The following is an 18680-nucleotide window of genomic DNA, read 5'->3' as shown; positions in this document are numbered from 1 at the left end:
TGAAAACCACCTTCCTGGTTATCATGGTATCTCCCCTGCCAGGTAACTTCATATACGGAACCATTTTTATTGGAGTAAAATAAATAATTTGTTGAAAACAGTAGCTTGTCAGAGGCAGCCTAAATAAACCTCTGAGGAAGAAGACCTTTTTTATTTTTTTTAATTCTTTTTATTAAGCTGTTTTGTTGTTTTTTTAAGAGAAAAACAACAAAGTAAAACAAAACCACGAATGTACCAAGAAAAGAGGAAGAAGACCTTTTGAAACAGAAGGCTTTGGTAATCTTTGTCCCTGAGGAAGGCATTTCACTGAAACATCTTGGGCACCGTATTTCTCTTTAGCTCTTGTCAAACACAGTATCACATAAACGGCAAAGCACTACGCTAGTCATAATAAACAGTTTATAATCCTGGTCACTATAATTGATTGTTCCATGCAGAGACACTGGATTTTTGAAGGGGAGCATGCTGAATCCATGGCAAGTGGAGCCCACTGTTCTGTTACTGCAACCTCTGGCAAAATAGCACATCTCACTGCAGCACATTGAACCGAGAGACTGACATTTAACTGGTGTAACTTTTTCCATCACTACATCTCCATACCATGGGGTGCTCAAAGATATTCAATGGCTGTGTACTGCAAGTGGGGCTGTTACTATAATCAAATGTGGGGGGCGGGTGTAAATCCAGTCTCATATAACCAATATGCTTAACTCTAATCCATTAAGGAGTTAAGACCACAGAGTAAGCTGTCCTGCCAGGCTTAGCTAGGTCACATCCTCTCACCTTGGGAGGAAGGGTTACCAAACTCTTTGTTCTCTCTCATTCTTTTTCCATAATGTGAACTTGACCAGTAAGGATGTCTGTGCTAGTTACTCGAAGCCCAGATCGCTTAGCTTTAACAAGCCATATTTTTGTTCCTATACAAATAATTTAGAAACTCTTACCATTGTTGAAACTAAGTTGTACTGCCTGTTTTTATTGCTGCTGTATGGAGAAGCACATGAATCTGATATTTGAAACATGTGGTCTCTATCCTAATGGAAGAACAGAACTTTGGAACAAACTTAGAACGGGATATTTTAGAAGTCTAGCAGCCTAAATTTACACGCTTTACTTAACTGCATGTTTTGTGATTTTAAATCTCTACTGGGGTTCTCTCACCCAAGTATGCTTGCCCCAAACCTGGATCCAGGCATCCAGGACATTCTCCTTTTATTCTTTAACTAAATTACAAAACAACAACAATATGTTCACATGCAGTTGGAATTTAGACTCTCAATTTGAATGTATTATGGGCGGCACTTTATATGGTAATTGTATTACATTGTATATTTGGAAAGCCAGCTCTCCATAATTTTGAGGACCTCCGACTTATTCTGCTGGGTGGGGTCCTGAAGTTGCGACCAAAAGTCATAATCTGAGGACACCACTGATACTATAGTGCCAGTATTAAGGGACTAGCACCATATGCTGTACCAGGGGTAGGCAACCTAAGGCCCGTGGGCCGGATGCGGCCCAATTGCCTTCTCAATCCGGCCCGCGGATGGTCCTGGAATCAGTGTGTTTTTACATGAGTAGAATGTGTCCTTTTATTTAAAATGCATCTCTGGATTATTTGTGGGGTCTGCCTGATGTTTTTACATGAGTAGAATGTGTGCTTTTATTTAAAATGCATCTCTGGGTTATTTGTGGGGCATAGGAATTCGTTCATTTCCCCCCAAAAAATATAGTCCGGCCCACCACATGGTCTGAGGGACGGTGGACCGGCTCATGGCTGAAAAAGGTTGCTGACCCCTGTACTGTACAAACTCAACCTAACTCCCTCTGATGCTTTACTTTTTCACTTGAGTTAGCAGGCCCCCAACCATGGGCATACCCAGGATTTTTGGGGGGAGCAGGACTTTATTAGGGAGGGCAGGACTTTTGTTAGGGGGCAGAGCTGATGTGATTGGTCAGTTAATTAAGTTTTCCATGATCTGCGGGGAGGGAGTTGCCCCCGCTGCTGCCCCTTGGCTATGCCCATGCCCACAACCATTGTCTAACATGTTTATTTTTCCAGAACCTTATAAATGACCCAAGAAGAAGTGTTATTAGAAGTATTCCAGTACCCAGAGGTAAGAGGCAAACATCTTCGGTACATTTAAAACTCTAAATTTACCACAACTCTAAAAATGGCCCACCATTAGTGACTGTTTAAAATGTGTTTCTGAATTCAAAATTTCTGTTGTTGAGGTGTAAAGAATGTCTTTTAAGGACAGACTTTTTCGGGTTGGATTCCACATATGTTTTGAAAGCACATTTGAGATAATGTATAGATTCGGACGGGGTTAGAATATAAAAGAGGAAAACTCCACTTGGGTTATGAAGCCAAGCGTGTCTGATCATCACCCTGGCAAGCAAGGGGCCGAGTGCTCAGCAGCACGAGGACGACGAAGGGAACTAATGACCGTCTAAACCAACTTCTCCGGCGGTGCACTAAACCAAAGCGGCCGCTGGAACAGAGAGGCAACAGCCCCTGGCTGTAGGCGGCTTGGCTGGGAAGAGCGGGAGGAGGCGGAGGCGGAGCCACTCCCGCATGCAGATAAGGCGCCGCCGCGGAGCATTGTGGGGGAGCACGAAACGGGCTTCGCGGGCCTTCGGAGAGGTCGGGGCTCCATCAGGTTGGATCGGTAGATGATGCCCGACTGCGAGCAAGCCAAGGGAAGCGGGGACGGGGCCCTCGGGCGGTGCTTGATGTGTTCACTGTGCCTTGAAGGGGTGCGGGAGGAGGGCGGCTCGGGTCCGGTCTGATGAGAAAGCATACTTACCTGGCAGGGGAGACACCTTGATCATGAAGGAGGTTTTCCCAGGGTGAGGCTCATCCATTGCACTGCGGGTGTGCTGACCCCTGCGATTTCCCCAAATGCGGGAAACTCGACTGCATAATTTGTGGTAGTGGGGGACTGCGTTCGCGCTTTCCCCTGATGACTGCTGTGCAAAAAACAGAATAAAAGTGCTTTACTCGTATTCTTCTATCTTGTATTCCACGTTCATCGCGATTCTGATTTTAAAAAATGAACATCTCAGGAAGCTGGTCGCACTTTGGTCGCTAAAGTTGCCTGATGATGAGTGCTACTTGCTAGGAATCACAAGTGCCGAAAAGAGACACGTCTGTCTGGTTGGTCACCGGGAGAAGAGGTTGGGTCTCATCCCGTTCCGTTCTAACATGAACAGATTGCATGTCCACAAGAAACACTGCATTGTCCTGGCTTTATAAGCTTTTCCGCAGACAATTTCGTGGAAATCTTGTATATATATTGAGTATTCTTCAGGTCATAGCTGAAGGGCGTTTCTTTTCCATCTCCCTTTAATTTCCACACTAGTTCTCATGGTGTTCTCATTGCCAACCGCACCCCAAGTTTCTTTTTAATGCCAAGGCACTCGGTCAGGTTCCTGCTTATCCTTTTCGTGGCAACTCTTCTGCCTCCGTTTTGCTCACTAGCTTTTCCTTGGGAAGGTGCCTCCGATCGCCTTTTCTGTGGTATTTCCGTTAACTACAAGTTAGGTTAACAAAGTTTGTCCCGAGCTGGACTCCGTAGCTGAGGGGTGGGGAATGAGAGGAGCACAGCAATAGAGACGGACCAATTGGGCAGACAAATGTGAGTAATAACACCTGAAAGGTAAAGGGACCCCTGACCGTTAGGTCCAGTCATGGCTGACTCTAGGGTTGCGGCGCTCATCTCGCTTTACTGGCCAAGGGAGCCGGCGTACAGCTTCCGGGTCATGTGGCCAGCATGACTGAGCCGCTTCTGGCGAACCAGAACAGCACACGGAAACACCATTTACCTTCCCGCTGGAGCGGTACCTATTTATCTACTTGCACTTTGACGTGCTTTCGAACTGCTAGGTTGGCAGGAGCTGGGACCAAGCAACAGGAGCTCGCCCCGTTGCGGGGATTCGAACTGCCGTCCTTCTGATCGGGAAGCCCTAGGCTCTGTGGTTCAACCCACAGCGCCACCTACATCCCAATAACGCCTTAGGAATCACTGAAATCTATTTCTTCAACGTCTGGGGTGGATAACCAGCCCTGACCTGTCTCTTAGGCTGTGGAGCCAAAGCATGTCTGCTCCTTGCCCTTATAATAATTGTAGTAGTGCAGCTCATGCAACATGTTGGCAATTAATATACACAGAACAATAATTATACATACTTTATCAACCTTCTGAGAAAAATACTAAACATTAAATAAAGCCACAGAGACTTGTGAACTGACAAGCCTAAGATGCACTTATAATGTCTGGTTTCAATAGATTTTTCAAATGCTGAACTCAGTCTTTTAGAGAAGTTCGTGAAGATACCAACAAAAGGTAAGTTCGTTGTTATTCACAATACCGAGAGATGCTAGTGGTGTGGTAGAGACAGGGTGCCAGTGTTTTGCACGTGTTTCACCCTGCCAGTCCAAGTAATCTAGAGGCCGCTGTTCACCCCCAATGGGGGGGCCCTTTTACTGGGGCTTGCAGGTAGCACACTCCCACGATAGTTTTCTGGCCTTATTCATTGGCCTAATCTCAAAGTCTTGACACAGTGGTACCTCGGGTTAAGTACTTAATACGTTCCGGAGGTCCGTACTTAACCTGAAACTGTTCTTAACCTGAAGCACCACTTTAGCTAATGGGGCCTCCTGCTGCCGCCGTACAGCCGGAGCACAATTTCTGTTCTCATCCTGAGGGAAAGTTCTTAACCCGAGGTACTATTTCTGGGTTAGCGGAGTCTGTAACCTGAAGCGTCTGTAACCTGAGGTACCACTGTACATATATTGATATTCAATCTTAGAGGATACTCTTTCTTGGCTTAAGCTTAAAAAACTGATTTGCTATTGAAACCAGACATTATAAGTTCATCTTAGTCTGGTCAGTTCGCAAGTCTAAGTGGCTTTATTTAATGTTTTATATTTTTCTCAGAAGGTTGATAAAGTATGTATAATTATTGTTCTGTGTATATTAATCGCCAACGTGTTGCATGAGTCACACTATTTCTATCAGCAGCACAGGTTGCATTTTACCAGCTTAGAATAATTGCAGGCAAGGCACCGAGGGCTCGACAGTACAAAGTACTGTACAAAGGAACAGAAGCCTTTGGCCAGAGCGGGGCTTGGTTGGGAAGAGCGGGAGGAGGAGGAGGAGGAGGAGGAGGAGGAGCCACTCTCGCATGCAGATGAGGCGGGGCCGCAGAGCATTATGGGGGAGCACAAAACGGGCTTCGCAGGCCTTCGGAGAGGTCAGGGTCCGTCAGGCTGGACGGGCAGATTATGCCCGACTGCGAGCGAGGGAAGGGAAGCGGGGATGGGGCCCTCGGGCAGGGCTTGGTATGGTCGCTGTGCCATGAAGGGGTGCGGGAGGACGGCGGCTCGGGTCCGGTCTGATGAGAAAGCATACTTACCTGGCAGGGGAGACACCTTGATCATGAAGGAGGTTTTCCCAGGGTGAGGCTCATCCATTGCACTGCGGGTGTGCTGACCCCTGCGATTTCCCCAAATGCGGGAAACTCCACTGCATAATTTGTGGTAGTGGGGGACTGCGTTCGCGCTTTCCCCTGACAATTCATGTGCAAAAAACAGAAGTGATTTGGCTTCTTTACTATTTGCAGCATTTGACTGATGTCCTATATCACCCAAAAGTTTCTAGTGTAATATTGTTGTTATTTAGTCGACTCTTCGTGACCCCATGGACCAGAGCACGCCAAGTTTGGTCAAACTCATGCTGGAAGCTTCCAGAACACTGTCCAACCATCTCGTCCTCTGTTGTCCCCTTCTCCTTGTGCCCTCCATCTTTCCCAACATCAGGGTCTTTTCCAGCGAGTCTTCTATTCTCATGAGGTGGCCAAAGTACTGGAGCCTCAGCTTCACGATCTGTCCTTCCAGTGAGCACTCAGGGCTGATTTCCTTCAGAATGGATAGGTTTGATCTTCTTGCAGTCCATGGGACTCTCAAGAGTCTCCTCCAGCACCATAATTCATAAGCATCAATTCTTTGACCTTCTTTATAGTCCAGCTCTCACTTCCAGTGTAATATATGGGAGGTGTATTTAAAATCGTTACTGTGCAATCCAATGTAAAGGTAAAGATTAAGGAGCCCTGACAGTTAAGTCCAGTCGTGAACAACTCTGGGGTTGCGGTGTTTGTCCACAGTTTTTCCGGGTCATGTGGCCACCATGACTAAGCCACTCCTGGCAAAACCAGAGCAGCACACAGAAACACCATTTACCTTCCCACCAGGGTTGTTGTTGTTGTTGTTTAGTCGTTTAGTCGTGTCCGACTCTTCGTGACCCCATGGACCAGAGCACACCAGGCACCTCTGTCCTCCACTACCTCCCGCAGTTTGGTCAAACTCATGCTGGTAACCTCGAAAACACTATCCAGCCATCTCGTCCTCTGTCGCCCCCTTCTCCTTGTGCCCTCCATCTTTCCCAGCATCTGTGTCTTCTGTTTCGTTTTAAGATCACGTTTTATTTTTCATTCAGAATTGCTGCGGGTTTTCATCATTCCTGCAGGTGGTAACACAAAAGCTGTGTATGTTGACACATACATCATATTAGAGTGACCTATAGAGACTCTAATCAAATCTACATTGAAGGAATTAAACTTAAAATGGCACATAGAGAAGAGACTCATAAATATATGGAGCCTTATTGCAACCTTGGGCGGGACGCGGGTGGCGCTGTGAGTAAAAGCCTCAGCACCTAGGGCTTGCCGATCGAAAGGTCAGCGGTTCGAATCCCCGCGGCGGGGTGCGCTCCCGTTGTTCAGTCCCAGCGCCTGCCAACCTAGCAGTTCGAAAGCACCCCGGGTGCAAGTAGATAAATAGGGACCGCTTACCAGCGGGAAGGTAAACAGCGTTTCCGTGTGCGGCTCTGGCTCGCCAGAGCAGTGATGTCACGCTGGACACATGACCCGGAAGTGTCTGCGGACAGCGCTGGCCCCCGGCCTCTTGAGTGAGATGGGCGCACAACCCTAGAGTCTGTCAAGACTGGCCCGTACGGGCAGGGGTACCTTTACTTTTACCTATTGCAACCTTATTGGTTTGTTTATAAGAATTCTATCCTGCCTTTCCACAGAAGACCCCTTAGGCAGCTTACAAAATTTAGCCATATGAAATCAGAATACAGTGGTACCTCAGGTTAATAACTTAATTTGTTCTGGAGGTCCGTTCTTAACCTGAAACTGTTCTTAACCTGAGGTACCACTTTAGCTAACCATCACCACGTGATTTCTGTTCTCATTCTGAAGCAAAGTTCTTAACCCGAGGTACTATTTCTGGGTTAGTGTAGTCTGTAACCTGAAGCGTCTGTAACCTGAAGTGTCTGTAACCCAAGGTACCACTGTAAAAACAATTAACAGTGCACTTTGACGTGCTTTCGAACTGCTAGGTTGGCAGGAGCTGGGACTGAACAATGGGAGCTCACCCAGTTGCGGGGATTCGAACCACCGACCTTCCAAACAGCAAGCCCAAGGCTCAGTGGTTTACACCACAGTATACAAAACAGGAGATATACAAGAAGGTAGAACTCAACTGCATAATTTGTGATACTGGGGATTGTGTTAAAAAAAAAAGCAATTTAGACAGCAGATAGTACTCGATTTGATAATTATTTATTAAAATACAGCAAGTTTGACATTTGTTTTTTATGATGTCTGTTAAATACTTGCTTCGCTGATTGTTTTTCATTCATTTCTTCACAGAGCAGAGGGGTCGCAGGCTGCTGGACAGGTTTCAGCAGGAGGCTTGAGGTGGCTCCTCCATTTGGGAAGGGGGTGGGGGGTAGCAACTGGGTAACTGCCTTCTAGGGGCTAGTAAAGGGTGGCCTTTTCGTTCTTTTTTCCAAAAATTTTTTATTGGTTTTCCAAATTTACAACAAACATAAAAGAAAAGCATTACAATATAAAAAACAAACAAATATACAAACAATTATCCTAACTATTATAATCCCACTTTTGTACCATTATTGAGTGACTTCCTCAAATCCCCCTAGCTGAGTTTCCATGTAAATCATTGTAGCAGTTTTCCAATACTATTTTCAAATAAGATTAACTTGGTCGATTAACTTCTTTCTTTCTTATCATATTAACTTCTATCCATAATATGCTATTTAACATATTTAACTCCTAAGCCAATATGGTACTCACAAATAATTCTACTTATATAATCTTAGAATATTTGGCTAAATAATCCTTAAATTTCTTTCATTCTTCTTGGTACTCCTCTTTCTGTTCGCGGATTCTTCCGGTCAGGTCGGCCAGCTCCAAAAAGTCCATCATCTTCATCTGCCATTCCTCCACTGTTGGCATTTCTTGTAATCAGTGGCGTAGCGTGGGTTGTCAGCACCCGGGGCAAGGCAAGTAATTTGCGCCCCCTAACCCGTGGATTTGCCCTAACCCCCAGATGTTGTGCCCGGTGCGGCCGGCCCCCCCTGCACCCCCCACGCTACGCCACTGCTTGTAATTTCCAATTTTTGGCTAACAGAATTCTTGCTGCAGTTGTGGCATACAAAAACAATCTAATCTCTTTCTTGGGCAGTTCCAAACCTATTATTCCAAGTAGAAAGGCCTCTGGTTTTTTTAATAAATGTATATTTCAACATCTTTTTCAACTCATTATAAATCTTTCCCCATAAGTCTTTCACCTTGGGACACATCCACCACATATGATAAAAGGTGCCTTCCTTTTCTTTACATTTCCAACATAAATTATCACTCAAATGATAAATCTTTGTTAGTAAACTGGGGTTAAGTACCATCTATACATCATTTTCATTATATTTTCTTTTAGTACAGTACATGCAGTAAACCTAACCCCTTTCTTCAACAACCTTTCCCGATCTTCCAACATTATATTGTGCCCAGCATCTCTTGTCCAATCTATCATCACAGATTTGACTTGTTCATCCTTTGTATGCCACTCCAACAGTAAATTATACATTTTCGATAAGTTTTTGACATTAGTATCTAACAACTCCGTTTCTGTAGGAATGAAAATCACGGCAGACGAGCAGTAGGTGTGATGAGAGGCGTCTGCCAGGGCAAGTCCCGGGAACTCTCCTTTATTGAATATTACAAACATTGCCACAGGTGTGCTTGTGGCTGATTGGTTGATACAAACACAAAGAAACTTGTTGCTCATTGGTTAACATAAGTACAAGGCGGGAATTACATGTGAGAGGTGGGAATTACATGTGAACATTAATCATCGATAGATTAAAGGCTGGGAAACGAGGTTGGAACTAGACAGGCATGAAACCTCCTAATTAAATTATAACTAAAGATTGATATAGCATAAAACAATTACTAATGATTGATCATAACATGAAAGAATATAATAATCGAGTTCCGTAGATGTGGTCAGCTATGCATTGAGAACAGGTCATCATGAACTTAAGATGAACTGAGCAAGGAGGGAATGTCTTGGTATTTGGAACAGGTTTGTACAGTGTGTACAGAAGCAGAAACGAGACTTCCCAGAATGCCAGAGAAAAGAAGCAATACTTCCCATAAGGCCACAGTTATGTGCAGAGAGAGAACTTATGTGTAGAAAGAGAACTTCCCTTCACGTTTCCAATTTGGTTTTTCACGATGCAAAACCATTTTTCTTATCAAGCTTAAACAGTTCATTGATCTGGTAATAATGTAGCCAATCCAATTTATCTTTAATTTGCTCAAATTGTCTTAATTTAAATCCTTCATTATCTTCCAACAATAAATCCGAATATCTCAACCATTTATTCTCCATATTTAACTTTTTCTGGGCCTTCTGGGCTTCCATAGGTGAAGGGTGGGCTTTTCGGCTCGCCCCTTCACAGGTGCCTCTCTGCTCCCCCTAGGATGCCCTCAGTTGATCTCCAGGTCACTGTCCTCGCTGAGGCAGGAGGAGGAGGAGGCATCGAGGACAGAGGTGAGGAGCACCAGGTCCTTCTCAGGGAGCAGGCCGCACTCCTGCAGGAAGCCCTCCAGGTCCCCAGCGAAGAAGTCCTCACCCAGTTGGTCAGTGACACGGACAAAGTTGCCCACCAGTTCCCCACCCTTGTAGACCAGGAGTGCCGGCAGGGCGCTGGTGGTGAAGCGGGAGCTGGCGCCGATCAGGGAGCTCCGCACCCGGCAGAACTTGACCACGGGGTACTCAGTGGCAAGGCAGACCATGCATCCGTGGAGGGAGTCAGCCCCTGGGACATCATCCTCGTAGACATGGACCATCACCAGGGAGTTCTTGGGCGCTTTGTCGATGGTGTCCAGGAAGGCCTCCCCACTGTGGATCTCGACAACCTGCTGGAAGTGCTGCCCGCCGCGCAGCTGCAGCCGCATCTCCTCCATGCGCTGCTTGCGGTACTGCTGCAGGAACTCCTCGTCATCTGGGCCCTCACGCAGCGCGCTGTACTCCTGCAGGGTTAGCTTGCCATCCAGCTTTTTCTGGAGCTCCTGCTGCTTCCGCTTGTCCTCCTCATCGTCCAGGTGGGACCTGCATGTCATCGAGAGCTTCTGGATGAGGCGTTTCATCTCCCGGCACTGCTCCTCTCGCTGCTCTGTCTCCAGCTGCTTGAATCTCCTCCAGTCGTTGATCACCCCTTTGGGGCCTGTGTTTACCGAACTGCCATCGCTGCTCGGACTCTTTGACATGGCCATCTGTTGGTTAGTGGGGTCGCAGCATGCTGTTAAGTTCCCTTTCCGCATTGCTAGTGCCACACAGTCTTCGAAAGATTTGAAATTATTCTTTGTAGGCAAGGAAGGTAAGACAAACAAATTCCCTGACAGGTCTCCTGCCACTCTTTCCCGTTGTTCCTGTGTAACTCTTTCTGCAGAATGTGGTTTGGAAGAGACTTCTAGATCTATAGTATGTTTCACACAAGGAAGAATGTAAGCTAGAAGAAAACAGAGAGGTAGTTTAGTGGAAGAAGGCAGCTCAAAGTATAAGTGTTGGAACGACAGGAATACATAGGACTCAGGATCTGCGAGGAAGGAAATGGTTAGAAAAGGGCATCCATGGAGAATACTGATTGCTGAAATCTTGGATTGAAAAAACAAAACAAGCCTCTCAACATTTCTTTAAGGAACAGAGGAGAACAGTACTTCAGATCTAGACAGGGATCGAAGCCACTACATATTCCAGGGCAAAGGGCTTTTGCTAGCCTAGTGCACCCCAGTTTGAAAATGATGCTTTCAAAAGTAGTTTGCCATTGTTAGGATCCAAGCAGTCTGGTTTGGAGATGCAAGGAACTAACTGTCAGGCTAACTGAGACAGGTAGGCTGTGCTGCTCACATGTCAAATTGGGCGCCAGAAGGCCGATCCTGATAAGGATCTGGTGTGTGGAGCCAAAAAGGCTCCTGATTTAGAGAAACAGAGCATTTTCGAGGGCTTGCTCCACTCTTTAACCTGCTAGGTATTGCTGTGTGACCACCATTGTGCTCTTGTCTGCAGCACTTTGCAGTGGAGTAAGAAAATCAGAAGGAACCTGCTGCTCTTCTGCAGTGTGCACACACACCCTGAGTTTTTCCTGTGTGTTATCACATGCCTGCAATTCCTCCGGCTGCACCCGTTTTTCTTGCACACCCCCCCCCGACACTGATTCCTCCTTCACCCCATTTTCCACAGCAGGCTCCCAAGGAGTGGAGAAATCCGGCAGAAGCTCCTCAGCTCCAGGTAGCGCATCCTTCTGGGTTTTTTAACACCAGTTAAGCATGAACACAATCCCCGGTATCACAAAGCCACTTCTGGGCCTGCCCCAAGAGGTGGGGTTGCGGGCTTCACGCCCACCCCCCACGTGAGCGGGGGGCTGGTTTCAGCCCCCGCGAGAGCAGAGGAATCCCGGCCGTGTCTGCCCTATTTAGGGCCGGTGCAGAGGGGGCTTGCCCTCTTTTCGCTGGCTAGCCCCACGTTTGTTTCCCGCATATCAGCTGTTCCTGTTTGTCGGAGATCTTATCTGGTTGCCTGGAGCGTTCCTGCCTTGCTTCTTTGTTGCCTTTGTTCGTGAGCTGCAGGGCACCTCGTGGAATATGCTATAGCTTCACAGAAAAAGCTCCCTTTGTTTTACAGAGAATTTCCAGCATTCGCTGCTGGTGTTGCTTGATTTCTAAACTGCTTGAATTTCAGGAGTTGTTATCTCTAGTTTGGGAGCTGAAATCAGTTTGGGGCTTTGCTCCTGCTGGGGGTTTCCCCCTTTGCGCTCCATTGGAGCAGTAATGGAGCTAAGTCGAGTTCTACCTTCTTGTTATGTTTTGTATATTCTATATCAGATTGCACAGTAACAATTTTAAATACACCTCCCACTAGAAACTTTTGGACGATAGGACTGTCTCAGTCTGAAAAACAAACCAAAGAGCAAAAGAAAATGTACACAAAAAAGCCACGAGTTCTGCAAAGAAACAGGCATCAGTCACATGCCACAAGTAGTAAAGAAACTGCATTACTTCCACAACTTTCAATTCTGTTTTTTGCACACCAGTCATCAGGGGAAAGCGCGAACGCAGTCCCCCACTACCACAAATTATGCAGTCGAGTTTCCCGCATTTGGGGAAATCGCAGGGGTCAGCACACCCGCAGTGCAATGGATGAGCCTCACCCTGGGAAAACCTCCTTCATGATCAAGGTGTCTCCCCTGCCAGGTAAGTATGCTTTCCAATCAGACCGGACCCGGGCCGCCCTCCTCCCGCACCCCTTCAAAGCACAGCGAACATACCAAGCCCCCCCCCCCCAGGGCCCCGTCCCCGCTTCCCTTCGCTCGCTCGCAGTCGGGTGTCATCTACCCGTCCAGCCTGACGGATCTGCGACGTCTCCGAAGGCCCGCAAAGCCCGTTTCGTGCTCCCCCACAATGCTCTGCGGCGGCGCCTCATCTGCATGCGGGAGTGGCTCCGCCTCCTCCTGCTTTTCCCAGCCAAGCCCTGCTCCGGCCAAAGGACTCTGTTCCTTTGTACAGTACATTGTACTGTCGAGCCCTCCGCGCCTTGCCTGCAATTATTATAAGCTAGAAAAATGCAACCTGTGCTGCTGGTAGTAGTGTGACTCACGCAACACGTTGGTGATTAATATACACAGAACAATAATTATACATACTTTATCAACCTTCTGAGAAAAATACAAAATATTAAATGAAGCCACAGAGACATGCGAAATGACCAGCCTAAGATGAACTTACAATGTCTCCTTTCAATAGCAAATCAGTTTTTTAAGCTTAAGCCAAGAAAGAGTATTCTTTATAAGATTGAATATCAATATACGTATCAAGACTTTGAGATTAGACCACTGAAGAAGCCTGGAAAACTATCTTGGGAGTATGCTACCTGCAAGCCCCAGTAAAAGGCCTCTTGATTACTTGGACTACCAGGGTGAAACATGTGCAAAACGCTGGCACCCTGTCTCTACAACTCCACTAGCATCTCTCGGTATTTTGAATAACACTGAACTTACCTTTTGTTGGTATCTTCATGAACTTCTCTAAAAGACTGAGTTAAGCATTTGAAAAATCAGACATTGTAAGTTCATCTTAGGCTGGTCAGTTTGCATGTCTCTGTGGCTTTATTTAATGTTTTGTATTTTTTCAGAAGGTTGATAAAGTATGTATAATTATTGTTCTGTGTATATTAATTGCCAACGTGTTGCATGAGCCGCACTTCTATAATTATTATAAGGGCAAGGACAAGACATGCTTTGGCTCCACAGCCTAAGAGACAGGCCGGGGCTGGTTATCCACCCCCAGACGTTGAAGAAATAGATTTCAGTGATTCCTAAGGCATTATTGCGATGCGGGTGGCACTGTGGGCCTAGGGCTTGCCTATCAGAAGGACGGCAGTTCGAATCCCCGCAACGGGGCGAGCTCCTGTTGCTTGGTCCCAGCTCCTGCCAACCTAGCAGTTCAGAAGCACCTCAAATTGCAAGTAGATAAATAGGTACCGCTCCGGCGGGAAGGTAAACAGCGTTTCCGTGCGCGGCTTAGTCATGCTGGCTACATGACCCGGAAGCTGTACGCCGGCTCCCTCAGCCAGTAAATCGAGATGAGCGCCGCAACCCCAGAGTTGATCACGACTGGACCTAACGGTCAGGGGTCCCTTTACCTTTCAGGTGTCATTACTCACATTTGTCTGCCCAATTGGTCTGCAGGAACCTGACCGAGTGCCTTAGCATTAAAAAGAAACCTGGGGTGCGGTTGGCAATGAGAACGCCATGAGAACTAGTGTGGAAATTAAAGGGAGATGGAAAAGAAACACCCTTCAGCAATTACCTGAAGAATACTCAATATATATACAAGATTTCCACGAAATTGTCTGCGGAAAAGCTTATAAAGCCAGGACAACTATGCAGTGTTTCTTGTGGACATGCAATCTGTTCATGTTAGAACAGAACAGGGATGAGACCCAACCCATACTTGGTGCAACACTCTTCTCCCAGTGACCAACCAGACAGACGTGTCTCTTTTCAGCACTTGTGATTCCTAGCAAGTAGCGCTCATCATCAGGCAACTTTAGCGACCAAACTGCGACCAGCTTCCTGAGATGTTCATTTTTTAAAATCAGAATCACGATAAACGTGGAATACAAGGTAGAAAAAGAATATGAGTAAGGCACATTAATTCTGTTTTTTGCACACCAGTCATCAGGGGAAAGCGCGAACGCAGTCCCCCACTACCACAAATTATGCAGTCGAGTTTCCCGCATTTGGGGAAATCGCAGGGGTCAGCACACCCGCAGTGCAATGGATGAGCCTCACCCTGGGAAAACCTCCTTCATGATCAAGGTGTCTCCCCTGCCAGGTAAGTATGCTTTCTCATCAGACCGGACCCGAGCCGCCCTCCTCCCGCACCCCTTCAGTGCAGAGCGAGCATACCAAGCCCCGCACGAGGGTCCTATCCTTGCTTCCCTTCACTCACTTGCAGCCAGGCATCATCTACCCGTCCAGCCTGACGGACCCCGACCTCTCCGAAGGCCCGCGAAGCCCATTTCGTGCTCTCCCATAATGCTCCGCGGCGGCGCCTTATCTGCATGCGAGAGTGACTCCGCCTCCTCCCGCTCTTCCCAGCCAAGCCCCGCTCCGACCAAAGGCCTCTGTTCCAGCGGCCGCCTCGGTTGTAGTCCTTGTACTCTCGAGCCCTCGGCGCCTTGCTTGCAATTCTTACAAGGGCAAGGACCAGACACGCTTTGGCTCCACAGCCCAAGGGACAGGCCGGGGCTGGTTATCCACCCCCAGACGTTGAAGAAACAGACTTCAGTGATTCCTAAGGCGTTATTACTCACATTTGTCCGCCCAAGTGGTCCGCCTCTATTGCTGTGCTCCTCTCATTCCCCACCCCTCAGCTACGGAGTCCAGCTCGGGACAAACTTGTTAACCAAACTTATAGTTAACAGAAATACAGTGGTACCTCGGTACTTAATTCGTTCAGGAGGTCCGTTCCTTAACCTGAAACTGTTCTTAACCTAAAGCACCACTTTAGCTAATGGGGCCTCCCGCTGCCGCCGAAGCACGATTTCTGTTCTCATCCTGAAGCAAAGTTCTTAACCTGTAACACTATTTCTGGCTTAGTGGAGTGTGTAACCTGAAGCGTATGTAACCCGAGGTACCACTGTACTACAGAGAAGGCGATCGGAGCCACTTTCCCAAGGAAAAGCTACTGAGCAAAACGGAGGCAGAAGAGTTGCTGCGGAAAGGATCCGCAGGAACATGACCGAATGCCTTAGCATTAAAAAGAAACGTGGGGTGCGGTGGGCAATGAGAACGCCATGAGAAGAACTAGGTTGGAAATTAAAGCGAGATGGAAAAGAAACCTTCTTCAGCTATTACCTGAACAATGCTCAATAGATATACAAGATTTCCACGAATGCCGTAGGATGGCGCTACTGCAAAGCCATTGTCTGCGGGAAAGCTTCGCAGTGTTTTTGCAGGGCAACTTCGCAGTGTTTCTTGTGGAAATGCAATCTGTTGATGTTAGAACGTAAGAAAACGGGAAGGAGACACAACACGCAGTTGGTGCAACGCTCTTCTCCCGGGGACCAACCAGGCAGTCGTGTCTCTTGCGGATCCCACAAGGAGACCAGAGCACAGGATCCCTTCGGCACTCGTGACTCCTAGCAAGTAGCACTCATCGGCGCGCAACTTTACTGACCAAAGCGCGACCAGTTTCCTCAGACGTTCATTTTTTTAAATCAGAATCGCGAACAATTTGAGCGTGAAATACAACGTAGAAAAATAATATGAACAAACAACATTTATTCTGTTTTTTGCACATGAATTGTCAGGGGAAAGCGCGAACGCAGTCCCCCACTACCACAAATTATGCAGTCGAGTTTCCCGCATTTGGGGAAATCGCAGGGGTCAGCACACCCGCAGTGCAATGGATGAGCCTCACCCTGGGAAAACCTCCTTCATGATCAAGGTGTCTCCCCTGCCAGGTAAGTATGCTTTCTCATCAGACCGGACCCGGGCCGCCATCCTCCCGCACCCCTTCAGTGCAGAGCGAGCATACCAAGCCCTGCCCGAGGGCCCCGTCCCCGCTTCCCATCGCTCGCTCGCAGTCGGGCATCATGTACCCATCCAGCCTGACGGAGCCACGACCTCTCCGAGGGCCCGCGAAGCCCGTTTCATGCTCCCCCCATAATGCTCCGCGGCGGCACCTCATCTGCATGCGGGAGTCGCTCTGGCTCCGCCTTCTCGCACTCTTCCCTGCCAAGCCTCAGCAAAGAGAGCGAGGGGCCTGTGCCTCTGGGTTCGAGTGGCCGTCTTTGTTTTGACTGCCTTGTCCGACGGAGTTCTGCTTCCCCACACCACTCTGCCTACGATGCCGGTCTCTCGAGCCTTTGCTTGATCTGCACGTGGATAAGCAAGCAGAGGAGATGACCAGACACTCATTGGCTCCATAGCCCAAGAGGCAGGGATGGATTTTTAAAAATAATAATAATAAAAATATTTTAAGGGAAATCTTTATTAGTCACATCCAGTCACCTTTCAGCCTATTTTTTTCCTGCCTATTTATCTCCGCTCCTTCCACCTGCCCTCGCCCCCCAGCCAAGCTACTGGGTTCCGCTCAGGACGACGAACATATTTAACACAAGTTTACAGTTAACAGAGTACAACAGGGAGGACATGTAGCACTATTTTCGCAAGGAGACCCTAAAGAATAGAATAGCGGAAGCGAAAACTATCCGTCAGAACATAACCTTAGTATTAAAAAGTTACCTCTAGCCGAAAATAGTGAGAACCCCATAAGAATCAATAATCTGAACTAATGCAAACTGCAAAACAAAAAAACAGCAACCAAAATACGTACATAAGCTATTATATGAACAATACAGTACTACTCAACTGATATTTCTTGAACTTTCCAAAATACACCATAAGATGGCGCTACGGTAAAGCTATTGTCTCCGAAAAAGCGCATATAAAGCAGGACAAAACGATCTTCTATCTACACAGAACCTTGTAGAAAACAGTTTGTCATTAGAACATAAGAAAAGGCTTGCTGCATCAGGCTAAACACTCTGCTATCTTGGGAGCCAACCAGACACCTCTTTGGGGAAGCCCACAAGAGAGACATGAGCACGACAGCACTTTCCCCACCCAATTCCCAAGCATCTCATGTGTATACTGGAATAGTACACAGTGTTCTTTTAATGATTCATGGCATGTTTTTGTACACCTTGCTTCATTTTTCATCTATTTTCTAAACTTTACAGAAGTGCAATTTGGCTGAGGTTGTGTAAACACAGTAGAGGCTGTGATGGAGGTACCTTGAGAATATACTCCCTGGAGGCTGAATAAATTAGGTCCAGTAGAAGGGTGTTTATTTGTTTTTTACTGTTTGTATATCTTCATATATTTTGGTTTCATCAAAGGTGCTGAAGAAAATGAGACTAGTGGAATCCTTCAGAAACTGAAAATGTGATTTTCAAACAGCAGCTTATACACCACTATAAGGCATAAGTAGGGTTGCTATCTGCCCTGTATACATAGGATCGACCCACATTTCAATGTAAAATGCTGCGTCCTGCTATTGATACAGTTTGTCCTGTATTTCAGGTCTTCTCTCTCTCTCTGCCAAGTTAGGGAACCTCTCCAAATGCATGTGTTTGAAAGGGTAGTGAAAGGTCAGGTATTTAAGCTCTGGGTAGCAAAGAACAGACAGATTTACAATTTCATGTGTATGTGTGTGTGATTGTGTGTGAAAATTTCCAGAAGGGGAATCCTGTTAGGCTGCAGTAGACTGCAATGGATTGCGTTGAAGTCACTTCAGCACCAGATAAAAAAATAATTGCCCCCCCCGCCCCGTATTTTGCCAGAACAAAGGTGGCAGCCCTATGTGAGTCACTAGTGCAATGGTTTTCAGCCAGTGTGCCATGGCACCCTGGGGTGCCTTGAATGATGGCCAGGGGTGCCACAGGCAACATTGGCCTATGTCTCTCTTTCCTTCCCTCCCTCCTCCGATGCCATCTCACATCTCTGCCTCCCAAAGGCTTGCACAGCTGTTAGTTGCAGCAGCCCTGGCTACAAGCTCCGCAGGTGAATAGCACGTCTGGGGCTGGTCAGGGGGTGCTGGTTGCCAGAGCTGAGGCGGCCTCAAAGTAAGCAAGCAAGTGGGTCAGAGAGCCCAGCCAGCTAGTCCACCAGCCCTTGCTGTTGGGAATGGACAGACAAGTCCCAGGACCCAGTGGGGCAACGTGAGGAGGTACCTCTCTT

At 47.2% G+C, this 18680-nt stretch overlaps 5 non-coding genes and 1 pseudogene across 8 annotated transcripts; 2 read left to right on the top strand and 4 right to left on the bottom strand.

Moving 5' to 3' along the window:
- Positions 1-2799: 2799 nt before the first annotated feature.
- LOC114585700 (U1 spliceosomal RNA) lies at positions 2800-2963 on the top strand. Its single transcript, XR_003703957.2, has one exon. It is a non-coding gene; the product is annotated as a U1 spliceosomal RNA (small nuclear RNA).
- Positions 2964-5410: 2447 nt separating this feature from the next.
- On the top strand, positions 5411-5574 carry LOC114585694 (U1 spliceosomal RNA). The gene has a single exon (XR_003703956.2). It is a non-coding gene; the product is annotated as a U1 spliceosomal RNA (small nuclear RNA).
- Positions 5575-9026: 3452 nt separating this feature from the next.
- On the bottom strand, positions 9027-15329 carry LOC114592208 (phosducin-like protein pseudogene; annotated as a pseudogene). 3 transcript variants are annotated; one of them, XR_013392187.1, is made up of 2 exons: positions 15248-15329; positions 9027-10883 (listed from the first exon to the last, which is right to left on the bottom strand). The product of XR_013392187.1 is annotated as a phosducin-like protein pseudogene, transcript variant X1 (transcript). The 3 variants fall into 3 exon arrangements; XR_013392190.1 differs by lacking the exon at positions 15248-15329 and adding an exon at positions 14884-15230; XR_013392191.1 differs by lacking the exon at positions 15248-15329 and adding an exon at positions 12582-12681.
- On the bottom strand, positions 12469-12632 carry LOC114585691 (U1 spliceosomal RNA). Its single transcript, XR_003703953.1, has one exon. It is a non-coding gene; the product is annotated as a U1 spliceosomal RNA (small nuclear RNA).
- LOC114585685 (U1 spliceosomal RNA) lies at positions 14611-14774 on the bottom strand. Its single transcript, XR_003703952.1, has one exon. It is a non-coding gene; the product is annotated as a U1 spliceosomal RNA (small nuclear RNA).
- A 914-nt stretch (positions 15330-16243) lies between the features above and the next one.
- LOC114585678 (U1 spliceosomal RNA) lies at positions 16244-16407 on the bottom strand. The gene has a single exon (XR_003703950.1). It is a non-coding gene; the product is annotated as a U1 spliceosomal RNA (small nuclear RNA).
- Between the last annotated feature and the right edge of the window lie 2273 nt (positions 16408-18680).

Source organism: Podarcis muralis, chromosome 1 (genome assembly GCF_964188315.1).
Source record: "Podarcis muralis chromosome 1, rPodMur119.hap1.1, whole genome shotgun sequence".
NCBI classification, from domain to species: domain Eukaryota; kingdom Metazoa; phylum Chordata; class Lepidosauria; order Squamata; family Lacertidae; genus Podarcis; species Podarcis muralis.
This window is presented reverse-complemented; position numbering and strand designations above follow the sequence as displayed.